Source organism: Ostrinia nubilalis, chromosome 21 (genome assembly GCF_963855985.1).
Source record: "Ostrinia nubilalis chromosome 21, ilOstNubi1.1, whole genome shotgun sequence".
NCBI classification, from domain to species: domain Eukaryota; kingdom Metazoa; phylum Arthropoda; class Insecta; order Lepidoptera; family Crambidae; genus Ostrinia; species Ostrinia nubilalis.
Window position 1 is genome coordinate 10,624,641 of NC_087108.1, and position 13,922 is coordinate 10,638,562.

General features: G+C 37.3%; 1 protein-coding gene across 1 annotated transcript in view; it reads right to left on the bottom strand.

The window, feature by feature from the left end:
* Positions 1-13,289, bottom strand: part of LOC135082481 (myotubularin-related protein 4-like) — an 86,574-nt gene extending 73,285 nt beyond the window's left edge. Inside the window, exon 1 of the mRNA XM_063977277.1 lies at positions 13,112-13,289. The gene's annotated coding sequence lies outside the window, so the exon portion shown is untranslated. The remainder of the gene's footprint in view (positions 1-13,111) is intronic.
* Positions 13,290-13,922: the final 633 nt, after the last annotated feature.

A 13,922-nucleotide genomic window follows, 5' to 3' on the forward strand; every position in this document is an offset into this window, starting at 1 on the left:
ATCTGTTAGACAAAAAGTGACGTCCTCGGTGGCAAAGTACGTTGTAGGAATATTCCTCGATATTTCAGGTGCCTTCGACAATGCTTGGTGGCCGATCCTGCTCTTAAAACTGAAAGTTCGTGGATGCTATAGTAATATATATTCACTACTGCACTCGTACTTTTGTAACGGTACAACTAAATTAAAACTCGGCCATCATGCTGAATCAAAGGTGCTCACGCGCGGCTGTCCCCAAGGATCGGTCCTAGGGCCCTACCTTTGGAATTTGGGTTTCGATGATTTTCTAGCATTACCATTACCCGAAGGCTGTTCGTTAACCGGGTACGCTGATGACGGTCTCCTTTTAATAGAGGCTGACACTAGATCAAAGCTTGAAAATCTAGCGGATACATGCTTGAATTTAATATCTCAATGGGGAGACAGGAATCGTTTGCAGTTTGCCCCTCACAAAACTTATCAGCTTCTATTAAAAGGTAATCTTAGGGTTTTGCCTCGCATTAAATTCAATGAAATAACTGTTAAAAAACGGGAATCTGTTTGCTATCTCGGACTAATTTTAGAGAAAAACTTTAGTTTTGTCGAGCACATTAAACAGATCGGTGAAAAAGCTAAAAAGAACTTTTATGCCTTAAGTCACATTTCAACCTCGACGTGGGGTCTAACGTTTAAAATCCTCCGAGTAATATATTCGGCCACTTATTTAAGCTCCATTTGCTATGGTGCACCAGTTTGGGCTGACAGAGCTACTATAGGAGCCGCTCGACGGAAACTACTCCAAAGTCAACGCCTTGCATTGATTTTTCTTTGCAAAGCTTACAGAACTGTGAGCACGGAGGCTCTGCCAGTCCTGGCTGGTGTACTGCCGGTCGACTTAGAGGTACAAAAGCGTGCGGCTATGTACTTCGCATCAAGGGAAAATATAACCTCCGATTTCTTAAATAGCCGCGATCGTTCTAAAATAAGTCGATTATTTGATTCCCGAGAAGTCGTTGAAGAAGATTTACTTAATGAATGGCAAAAAAGATGGGATACGTCAGTCAAAGGGCGTCACTTATATAAATTCTTCCCGAATGTACGCGAACGTCTAACTAGGCGATGGTTAGAAATCGACCATTGCTCGTCGCAGTTCCTCACGGGACATGGCAACTTTAAACATAAACTTCACGAATTCAAACTAGTTCCGTCTCCTTTTTGCGAGTGTTCCACTGATGATGTCAGTCATGAGCAGTCTGCCCATCATATCTTGTGGGAGTGTGATCTTTGGAAACATGAACGTGATATAATGCTTAATTCAATACAACATACATCTGTTTCCGCAATTTATTACACCGATCTTGTCGCGACAAGGAAAAATTTCCGTGCTTTTAAGCGATTTTGTGAAAAATATTATTGGCAGGTAGTTGCTAATTGCTCATAAGATAGGCCCCCTTAATTTAATTTATTGTCCGTGGTGCATAATCTTTTTCTTAAAGGTTTTAAACCTTTGTTTGTCACCTGTCATCCGCTTTGCAATGGAGGGAAGTCGAACCTTAATTTCGAACTCCTCCTATGTTCTTCTGATTAATTTCGTTGCGGGTCCAATGACAGTTTAACTTTCCCCCGGGACAAACTTGACCTTCATTGGTTGGGTTTTTGTGGCGGTCAAGCTGTAGATCCTGGCTACACAGGAGTTGCAGTGGTGGGAACGAGAGGTGGGAATAGTCCCGTGTACGAAACAAAGAATTGTTTCGATTTAGGATAAAGCTGATGACAGGTGAAAGCATTTTATCGATATTTTGATGTAATCTCGATACATTATGCAGATTTTTTGACAAGGTGAACACTTTTAGGGGTTATTGATGTCTTGTTGTAAATGTCAGTAACCCTTTCTATATTATTTGAATCCACTTTTATACGTTTATCTATCCAAACAGAAGATAAAGACCTATGTATGACATGTGACATTACAGTACGCAGAACTAACAAATTCCAGACCACAGAAATATAGTTTTCAGACAGACCAGTGGGTTTATAAATTGCTTTTTAGAAACTCGGGATAAGTAACATATTTCCAATTTATGTTCTTAAACAAAGGCAATAATACTTTGTTTACAATGATTAGGCAGAATTTTCATGTCCAGGATCAAAATAAATTCTCTTTGTCCATGAAGTGAGCATCGTCGCTGTAAATTCACGTTTCTTGGATTTGTACCGTCTTTGTTTTAGATCACTTGATAAATGCCTACTTCATAAATATTCATGAAGTTCTATCAATTTATTATACGCCATAATGTAACCTTTTTACTAATTCGATTAGTTAATTCAGGAAATTATTTATAACGTCTCATATGCCAAAAATAAATCGATACGCATAATTTCCACATAACATATGGTAAAGAGACAACAACCCATGTCTATGATAGAAAGGAAAATGCACAATTGGCACTATATCTAGAAACTGTTATCGTTTCAATGGATAATTTTCATTCTACTATCGCGTGTTCGATGACCTGTCAAGTATTATGCAACTGGGACCAGTTTGACGTATCAATATGCATACAGCTCAACAATGAATGTTTCCACTCATGAATTTTAATTTAATTATTCAAATGAATGGTTCCATTTTGGCCCATGACTTACACGAAATTTCCATTTTGCTCTACCTGTCTGACCTGCAACTAGAATTTTGACCCTAGTATAAAATTAAACTCTACATAAAAGTTTGAATGAAAAACTTCATAAGAAACAAGGGGTACCAGGATCCCAGAGGGTGGCAAGAGATATCGCATGTCAGATCTACAAGACATTCAACGGATGCTTGCCCCACTTTCGGAACAGTAGGCGCCGAAGAATGCGGCCACGGCGCCTTTACACTATTACATACCAGCCCGCGAGCTATGCTGTCCTAGTAACTTGAAACTTTTGGCAAAAAATATGGAGTTTTTATAAATACTTTATCAAACCAAAAGGGCTCAAATGCACTGCGCACAATGCTGCAAAACTTTTCATACAGGACCAATATGAAATTCTTAAAAAAAAATGACATCTATATACAATGACTGATCGCTGATGACAATTTGAATTGGAGTCTATTTCACACTCCTGCAAAAATAAACGAAGATAATAAAGAAATAATAATTTTCTACATTTTGTATCTACTTACTTTCCACAATAAATAAAAACTAAGTACCGTAAACGCGAAAGTAAATTGACAAATGTATTGGTAAAAGAAAAAATCCAAACACGTTTCTTACTAACTACCTGAACTGTTTCTTTTAATTTAGCACCTAATAAAACTAGCAATAATAAAAGAATTTCTAGATACAACATGTCGTAATCAGCAAAAGATATATTATTTAGAGCAGAAAATAAATAACATGTTAGTTACAGCAAAGCAATTTTTGCTCACGAATACCGATCTTCAGTAGCAACTCTTTTGAATATTTTAACAACAGATTTTTTTACATCAAGTAACGTCCTTACAGACGGAAATCACGATAATTATTCGTAGATAATGTATATTTTGTCTGTATACAAATCGATTGCGTGCTTTCAATCATGCAACAGGTTATTTTTGTTGCATTATGAAGCGATTACAAAACTGAAATTAAGGTCAGTAAAAAATCTGTTTCCCTGTTTGAAGTTTCGTATTAATCGGTTAAGTATTTTTTCCCAGTAATCTGTATCTGGTTATGTTACTTAAGTGACGATACTAGCGTGCGCTGCGACGTGTATTCGTGTTTGCAATAACTACACGTCCGGTGGAGTAATAAATGTTCTACTAATAGACTTGCAACTAGCGATAAACTGTACCTACATATTTTATCGAAACACGGCTAAATATAGGAAAAGATAGTTTAAATTTAGAAGTTGGAGAAATAAGAAAACTACCAGATGAAAGAGCAGTTACTGACGAATTAACAGTAAATACTTGATTACATAATGGGGAAATAATTTAGAGTCTACGAGTATGAAATTGCATTAGAAAGACATGCAACGAGGTCAACTATCTGATTCCTGGACCGCAACTGTGTCCAGTCGCCAGTTCAGACGAGGTGTCACATTTCTCGCGACCAACGGCCTGCAATGTACAAAATGCGCGGGCGCACAATATTCGCCTCTCCGTCTAAGCATTTAGGAAGTTTTACAAGACAATTTCGCTTGCACAAACGAACAGCATATTTCGTTGTGGTTTCTTCACCGCTGGTAAGGCGATCCAACGAATCGACATGCAGCTCTATTCCGCATAAAACGTTACATTGGTTAGTTGAAATTACAGTAAGGAAGTGATTTAATAGCGACCTAAAATATTAGATATCTCGGTATCCACAATCGTATCAGATCATTTGTCAATTCTAATTAATTTTATGTTACTTTAGAAAGGAGATATCGCAAACTTAGGAAATTTTATGCATCAGTGGTTAAGAGAACGTTGAACTCTATGTAAACTGCAAAATTACTATCGTCCCTAAACCCTATTTCGCCGATTACTGACAGTTATCAGCTGTGAATGTTGTGATCCAGTCAGGAAGGAAAAGCGACCTTCTGTTTTCCCGATGAGAATTCATCAACGATTACGAGTTTAGTACCACTGGATTCATTTATTTTAATTCTTTGACTGCCTGCAGCTGCAGTCATGTAAACGAAACTATTACTCTTCATCCGTCGTAAAACTGAAACATGCAGCCCATTTCGAAGCTCTACATGCGGGGTGGTCTAAAGTTATTACTGCAGTGGCACTCGTAAAACATATTGCTTTGCTCTCCGTAGGACGGCATAAAAACGAAAAAAAGCTGGAGATAATCCAAGAAAACTGCAAGAAAAAATGTTAACTTGCTGAGAATTTAATTTTCAGATATGAAAACCGTGAATAAACACTTCGTAGTATGTAAATAAAGGGTAATTTAACACTAGATTAGAGATGAATGATCATTGGTTAGGCAACGGCCTTCTCATTCGTTCACACGACCGGTGATGGACAAATTGATTGGAACTTTTATTGACTCAGTACATGAGACGCACGATTTTTTGCTGCATCACGAAATTACATCAACGCCTTGACACTCAATCATTTTGTAATTCATTACATTCCCTCTAATATGGTCGAGTGAAGCGATGGCTGGTTCACTCGTCATGTCTGTGAACAGGCGCTGCTTTCGGGGACTGGTCAATCCAAGTTATTCAAATTTATGTATGCGAGTCATTTCTACTAGTACCTTAATATTATGTAAGTCTAGATATTAGCACGTCACTACCTTGTTTAATATACCACGCAATCTTGTATACCCATTCTTATGATACACCATACAAGAATGCATGGTAAATTCAGTGAACTGCTCCTGAATCGAATGTACCTACTACTACTATTTCTATTTATTTATATTAACCGGCAGACAGTGGTGACTGAGTTTGTTGCGGCGCTTCTTCTCAGCACTTGCCAAATGTTGGTCTCGAAGCGCTGGTAGGGTAAAAAGATTATGAGACATGTAGAGGCTCCTTAAGAGCATATGACGATTTGTAAGAACTATTTATTAGTCTAAACAAATAAAGAAATTTTGACTTTGACTTTGACTTTAATACATTTGTTAGACAGAGGTTTACCTACATGGATGACATGATACTTTAATCAATATCGGTAAAAGAATCTCTATTTCCAGACAACAGACTGTATAATAAATCAGCTGATTGATGTGTTTTGCCAAAGCGGAAATAAAAAAATATGATAAGCTAACCGGACGCTACAAAACGGTCAACCTCAATGAGGTCGGTGCTGTTTTCATCACAATTTTATCACACAAACAAATGCAGGAAGGTCAATGCAAATTATATTGCGAATTCAGTCAACAGAAACGATCTAAACACATGCAATTTTTAACGAGATTGAAACAAGAAGGATAAATATTCTTGTTTGCTCATTCTTTTAGTATCCATTTATTTTTTACAGCAAGATAATGAAAGGATAATTGGTATTGTTGATGCAGTAGAATGCACATTGGATTTATCAAAACCATTGGAAATCGAATAAAACAAAACACTTACAATACAATAAGTGGTTGTTAGTAATGAAATAATAGTTCATCGACAGTATAAGTTATGTATACCGCGTTTAATGTGCTGATATAGTGGAAAATAAGTTTGCAATAATGAACTAATATTTATAATAAATGGCATAACAGGGCGTTGCACAGATGAAATTGTATCATACATCACTTGTGTAAGTGCTCGTTAAATTTTATAGAGAGAAAAAGAAGCATTCGATTCGTCAAATCATTAATCAAGAAAAAGTGACGCTTGAGGCAATAATTTAGTAAGTCACTGTGTTTAGTAAGTCAAAATGAGTTTTTACTACAAGAGACCAACTTAGGGGTTCGCCCAGTCCACCTCACGATTCTGCCAATGATAATAAAATTCTTAGGCGATAATTGTTCTAAAATTAAACAAAATAATCTAAGATAATAGAGCTGATATCTTGGACGATGTGTAAACAAACTTCTAGATATAGATTATAATAATGGCGCCAATATAAAAATGCATTTTGATATAACTAGCTGACCCGGCGAACTTTGTTCCGCCTTAATGGCAATAAATAAGCAGACTTTTTTTATTTCGAATGGGATAAAAAGTATCCTATGTCCTTCTCCTGGCTCTAAACTACCTCCCTGACAATTTTCAGCTAAATCGGTTCAGCCGTTCTTGAGTTATAAGTGGAGTAACTAACACGACTTTAAACCGATAAAAAGATCTAGACCAAAGTCGAATTGAAAGACCTAGATGGAAAGCATACATCAAATTGATTTCCCCAGTGGTATGTTATTTCAGTAATTCAATATACCACTATTTATTCACCTTTCTCTTAAAGCTCGGGGCTAGAAATCTCGTCTCGTTACTACAGTTGTTCCTTTTATAGTAACTTTAATAATAGACAGCTGCGTAGTGTACTATAAAAGTTTACGAGAGAGCCGAGTAGAGTTTTGCCGACAGAATAACAAAATATATCAACTTTTTATACACCTGAGTGCCTGTGTAAAGTATTGTTACAGAACGAGCAAATTTGAGGATACAGAAATGGCAAAACTATGTTTGTCGAGGATTGAAAGAAAGATCCATCAAATTCCCTGATCACAAATTGATACCTTTGTAGTGCATTGTTGTTACAGACAGAGTGAAAACAAGAAGCAATTTTTGTTGTGTATATAAAACCTACTTATGCAGAGAACAAAGGAAAGACACCAAATATGAATGTGATCATCACATATTGATCAGTATTTCCAAGTCGTTAGAAAACAAAGATTTTTTTCAGAAAGCGAAGAAGGAAATGCCAAATATTATTTAGCATAAACCCAGCATTGAAGCGAGGTCATACCAACCAAGCTAATGCAAGTGACCTTGTGTTGCCAGTGTCCTCACACAGCACAATAATATTTGCATGGATCTTCTTTTTGAGAAACTGTCGACAGATGACAAAAGCAAACGAGGAAAATAAGCTCTTACTTAATATTGTCAGAAGTAATTATATGAGCATTGTTTAAATTAACTAGAGTTTTTTCGTGAGAATTTATATCATTATGTTCATGTCACAGGTAAAACTGATATTACAAAAGTTAATAAGGCAATTATTAATTACGTACAATGTAAATATACCACTAAAAACAGAAGAATAGACAAGAACGATGTTAATAATATACATTATAACTACAAGGAATTAAAGTAAATAAATCGACACGCAATATAAGTACAGAAATAGTTACAATGAAAGCTAAGCTTTGGCAATTGGCAGGGATAGAGATCAATGTGCATCATATTGTTTACCAACACGCATCACGTGAAACAGCATCCAGTACACATGCGTGAGTTCAGATTAATGAAATAACATGTCGACAGGTATGTATTGGAGTTGCGAAACCGCGTGGCGTAGGGTCAGCAGGTAAAAGCAAATATCCCTTACGCCAATGATGATACGAGTGAATAACGTACTAGTTTTGCTGTGCGCTGTACGATCGACCGACCAATCACGAGGGAACACGCACGCGACGTAGACAAGCGAGTCATGTGAGCTTTGGTCCAGGCGCCGGCACGAGCCCTGACCTTCACCTGAACTGATGGCAGTAAACAAATCAAATACTACCAGACGCGGTGCAACACCGCATAGGTACTATAAATAACTCGGGAAAAAACCTCACTAACAAAAGAACGAACAAAACGCACGCAAACGAAAGGAAGTCTGAATCTATTGTTCTATATGAATGGTGTTACGGTCTTATCGTAAATTGTGGAGGATATCCCGATGTGACTGGCGAGTTAATTGAGCGGCGACAAAAACACGATTCACCTTTGTTTGGTCTTATCCCGGTTATAATTAAAACGACTTTAGAGCTTCTGCTGAATCATATCTTACATCACTGAGAATGTTTTGTTCTGCGGGGTCGAGAAGAGTAAATACATGATGGGGAACTCGACAAGGAAATACCTGGGACCATGTTATTAATGTAAGCACTAGCAAAGGCCGAGAGTCTTCCGTCTTGGAGATGAAAACTTCCGCGATGTAGCAAGACTTGAGTGCTCATTAGACAAGTAACTGTGAAAGTTGTCTCTCGGTGCAACGCAGCAAATGTCAAACGCTCTATATGTCTGGTTAATTAACACGGACGTAGAACCGGCATTCTCCGATCGCAAGGTCGTCTAGACATGGCGAATCAAGGTTGCACTCACTAATGTTATTCTTAAAAGACATTTGTTCGAAATGTCAAATTTTCGTAATAATTTAGGCAAAGAAAGGACTAGATAAAATTGATGAATGCGACATGAGCTGCAATTAAAGTGCAGAAGTATGTGATAAATCAAAACATAAACCATAAGGATGCAATAATAGAACCGTAAACAGTAAAATACCGATTTCGCATTACTCCGCTATCCCATATTCCGTTCCTTTTCTCATGGCCACAATTGATTTATATCGTAGCGGTTGAAGATTTATTGGAATCGATGCATAGGGAGAGAAAGTTGAATTGGCACAGTATCATGCTTCGATCACAAGTGAAAACTATACAGGATAGGTACGTACTGAAACTATAAGTCACGTGAAATGTAGAGACATGGAGGTCGGAGTAAATATATCTTGGCAGTGAATATGAGAATGGATCCTTTGTTTGGAGCGTAACAACTACCAACTACATAATCATGAAAGAGAAATTAATTATGCTAATGCAGATGAATTGTTATATAAGAAATTAAAATAGTATGACATAGACAGAGACACGCAAGTTGTTCATAAACGACCGCGACCTAAATACCGTACTGATAAAAAGTTGAACCCGGTGGCTTATTGACGATCATTGAAGGTAATTTATTACTTACGATAATTTGATTGAGCATGAAGCTTGATGATTATAATAATAAACACACCGTTCCGATCATTTCTATAGTAATATCTTATGCATGTCACATGAAGTGACATCATAGTGCATATGAGAGGAAATATTATACAATGCAACTTTGTAAACAATCCAATTTGGCTGCTAAACTTATCATTTCATGGTTGATAAAAATAACACTCAAGGCTTGAATTTTAATTATCTATGGTCTTAATAGGCATGTCTTGATAAGATACAATGAACACTATCGCATATTTTCTTAATCATGTTCCACTAAAATACACCGTGTTACTTTGCATTCTTGCCATATTCACAAAGATAAAAGTAGGGAACAATACCTATTATTTAAGATAAACAAGAGACTCCCATAAAGAAAGTACACTAAGATTTTAGTAAATTTGGTTTTTCAGTACAAATTGGATTAAACCAATTTTGTCTCGCACGTTCTACAGGTGCAAGTGGAATAAACCTAGTGGGCGTGGCCTAGTTCTTAATTTTATGGCTTTGGGTACCAGCCTTTTTATCCAGTCATAATAACTAAGTATTTTAAAATACTCTTCAGTTGATTTCAGATTTTCCTTTCTACTTTACGGACTTAGGACCGTCAAAAATACGTAATAATTAACAGGGTTTCAATTAATTTACAACATTGTACCCTATTTTTACAAATTAATAAATTAAGTATGAAATGAAATCACCTTATTCACAATTAATTATTTATTCATAAGTTCCTACTTACAAAGTTTACGTACTGCGAAGCAAGTGTTCAAAGTGTCCTCCGTTCTGATGAAGGCACAGTCTAGCACGGCGAAGCGTAGGTGTTTCGCTTTAGTTTTCGCAACACATAAACGTTTTGTATCACAGTTTCACTAAAACAATCCTTTCATGTAATGCGTTTACACTGTTTATCTCTTCTGCGCATACCAGTCGTTTCAAGTCACTCCAAAAATCCATTGGTGTCAGGTCCGAGGATCGTGGTGGCCAAGCTACTAGACCCCTCGTCCAAAACACTGTTCACCAAACGTATTATTCGCGCACTTGACGTCCTTATTGTGAGGGAGCACCATCCTGCTGGTAGTAGAGCATTTGGTGTAACGCTAAGGGTACGTCATCAAGCATTTCGTCTAAGACGTCTTGAAGACACTCCAAGCACCATTTTGTTTAAATTATTCGTTGTTTGAATACACTTCAGTCATTTTTGTATTATTTATAACGTGATTTGTGTTTGATGGATTTCTCAGTTTTTTACAAGTGTCAAAAAGACATTTTAAAGACAATAGATTGCAATAGATATTTAAAAATACAATAAAAAGTAAAAAAGTCTCCATTGCCATCGCCAACAAGTGATGTGCATGCGTTACGATAATTAGTGGTGTGTTTAACATATTGTCGATAAAATAAAATAATCAAGATTAAAAAAAAATTTTTTCGGGCATTATTTTTTTACGGATTTGTGTTCAGTATCAGTAATATAGTACCCTCTGTAAATATGGCAAGAATGCAAAGTAACACCCTGTATATCATAGATTACGTTCAAGGATGAAGTCAATGTGTGTTTGGAGTCTTTATCAGAATTTTAATTAATCTTTATTCTGAACTCTTATCATGTAATAAGAGTACAGTGTGTTATTTTTAATGTTGATCAAACAAAAAGGGTAGATTCTACAACTACAGCTACATTTTCTACAGAACAAAATTCTCAAGAAAAAATTAACGTCCTCATACTAAATGACTGATTGCTGATGACAATTGTATGGACTTTTGGAAAAAGTTGTTGTATAGCAGTACAATCAATCCTTTTTCTTTGATCAAGTATAAAAATAACACACTGCGTATTACAATATGATAAGAGTTCAGTATAGCTTCATGAAAATCCTGACAAAATTCTATGATATATTATTTTAGTGGAACATGATTAAGACATGCAATAGTGTTGATGACAATTTCTGTGTACCATAGCCACGTGATTCAAAAATGGATGCTTTGGAGCCAAGGTAACGATTTTCTCAGATCACAGCTGAGCTGGGAGCATGCGCAAAGACCGCTCCCATGCCTTCCCGACCACGTGTACGTGGAACTTTTAATTGAATAGCGTCTGACAACACTTTCTAATAGGAAAGTGAATTTCCATTTAATGTTTGGAGCGCTTTTGAGCTCGTTTGTAAAACAAGGAACCATAATTATATAGACGACATCATTATATTACACGAGTTCTAAAGTTTTGTTGTTGTAGTAATTTTCATTATCTGCTTTGATTTGACTATGCAAAATTGCAAATCATAATTAGTTTTAATTCCATTGAAATTTCGATCCATTGTATTAATTGAGGAGTCAATACGATCTTACTAGAATTCCTAAGAATTTAGAGCGTTGTCATGGATCTGTCGCCCTGACATGCGCATTAGAGAGCTTCGTGCCACGTGGCTCTATCCCATTGCATAACCTTTCCCCTAAACGAGTACTCATGTAGAAATTATTTGCAAGATTATTTTTATTTTTTTACATTCTGCACTTAATCAACGGCTGATATTACTGAAGCACTCGAAGAATAAATTAAAAAGAAATTTAAATTGCGTGATAATAGATTAATGATGTAAATTCTTAATATAATAACTTATTTCCCAGCTATAATTGGAGGTAATCGCAAGCAAAAGCAACGATATTTTCACTGCTAATGATATCGTAGCTAGAGCACTCAATCTAGTTAATTTCTAATACATACTAGTGGAATCCAGTCTTTATTATTGGTTTAATGTTCGATATCTCTAGATTCTACCGGATATTGATTGGAATGTCAGGTAGACGTCCTTCTAAGAACAGCAAGTTGGAAAAAAAGTACACAATACCATTTCTTGTTAGGAAGCAATAATTTTACAATGTACCAGGAAATAAGCGATGTAAGAATGTCTCGGCCACGCCTACAGGCCCTACTCGTACTACAGCTTGCCGCAGTCACGTTGCACTATGACGGCGCGCACACATGCACGCCGGTGCACACAGACGCAGCCTCTGCAGAATGGCGGTAGAATGGACCCGCCATTTTCCGCATGGCCCCAACGTTCATAACCGCTAAGAAAACCACAACTCCGTCGTGATACATAATTGTTATTGCCGGCAATGTTAGAGTACCTACTGCCTCCAATCCAAAACAAACAAATCAGTACGCTGGACTTTGATCATGATTATTGAGTCAAGCAATTCATTCAGCGGTGCGAAGTGATTAGCCAACGTTTTGTTGAGCCAGTGACCTCGGATCGTTCTTTGAACAAAGCAACGATCCAGTTGAAGAATTCAAAACAATTATTGCAAAACCACACTTTTGAAAACATGCAATCAGTTTATCATAACATTTTTGTTCGTGGTTTATGGAAGTAGATGTTTATAAACACCCACATAACTATACAATATCATGTGGGCAATGTGTGTAATCGGAATGTGTTCGCGCTAATCGAATTCTTATTGGTGACGAATCGTAAAACTCTACAATACGATACCGTTCAGGGGCAAAAACCCGCCATAATGTGGCGTAGACGTGGACGCCACGAGAGCGCGCCGCCCATGCCGCGGCATTCATATTTCATTGAAAACACCTTAAATACACTTCGAAACAACGACAATACTCAATATTTACACTCTCGCTTTACATTCCCAACTGATAGTAGCATTTTGTGACGTAATTTCCGCCGACACCATATTATTATGAAGCTATGTGCCGAACACGTCGGCGCGCCGTTTGCCATATTAGAAATTCCAATGCGGACCTTACAAAACTAGTTTCTTGGAGCACTTTACAATATAATCCATTTATACTTTTCGAAGACTTCGCAAAACCACAGATACGAGAACTGGATGTTGATAAGAGCGCGTATGTGGTGTATATCCATATTACGATAGAGCGTTGGCGGGGTCGCATGGAATATGCGACGGACGCGCGCGACAGCTGCGAGGCAACTGAGGAGGGCCGGGGCGCCGGCTGCAGCGGGGAGGGAGGGGGCCGGCGGGGGGCCGACGTCTGAACCACGTCTCCGCTCGCTACTAGTAGAGGCCCTGTGAATTGTGCAACGTCAGCGAGTCCGTAGTATTATGATGGCGCCCTAACGCCAGACGAGCGCCGCAAAAAAACTCACGGCTCACTGGCATCAGTCACGAGCGATGGGTTTCACCAAACTCATTACTCGCCCGCAAATAATAATTGTTCGCTGCCAGCTCCGGTTTTTCGACGTCTATTGAACTTTTTCAGTCAAGGCCTCACTTGTTTTTATTTTGCACTTATAGAAATCTTGGACGTTTCGCAAAAACTGAATACATTCAGGCACTTTGATGTTAGTGTTAATACTAAAATAGGAAATGATGATTACGATGCAGTTGAATGAGTTTGGCCTAAAACAAAAACTTTTGATGATGTTCAAGAGTCTACGACAGAAATAAATTAGAGGAAGTAGGTAAATGCTAAAGATTTTGGCTAATTTAAAATTGCTAGTAAAACTATTATCTGCCAACTACAAATTCATTAGCCGAACGATAAGCTCACATAACTACCTAAGTACCGATAAAACTATACTTCCAGCCAGA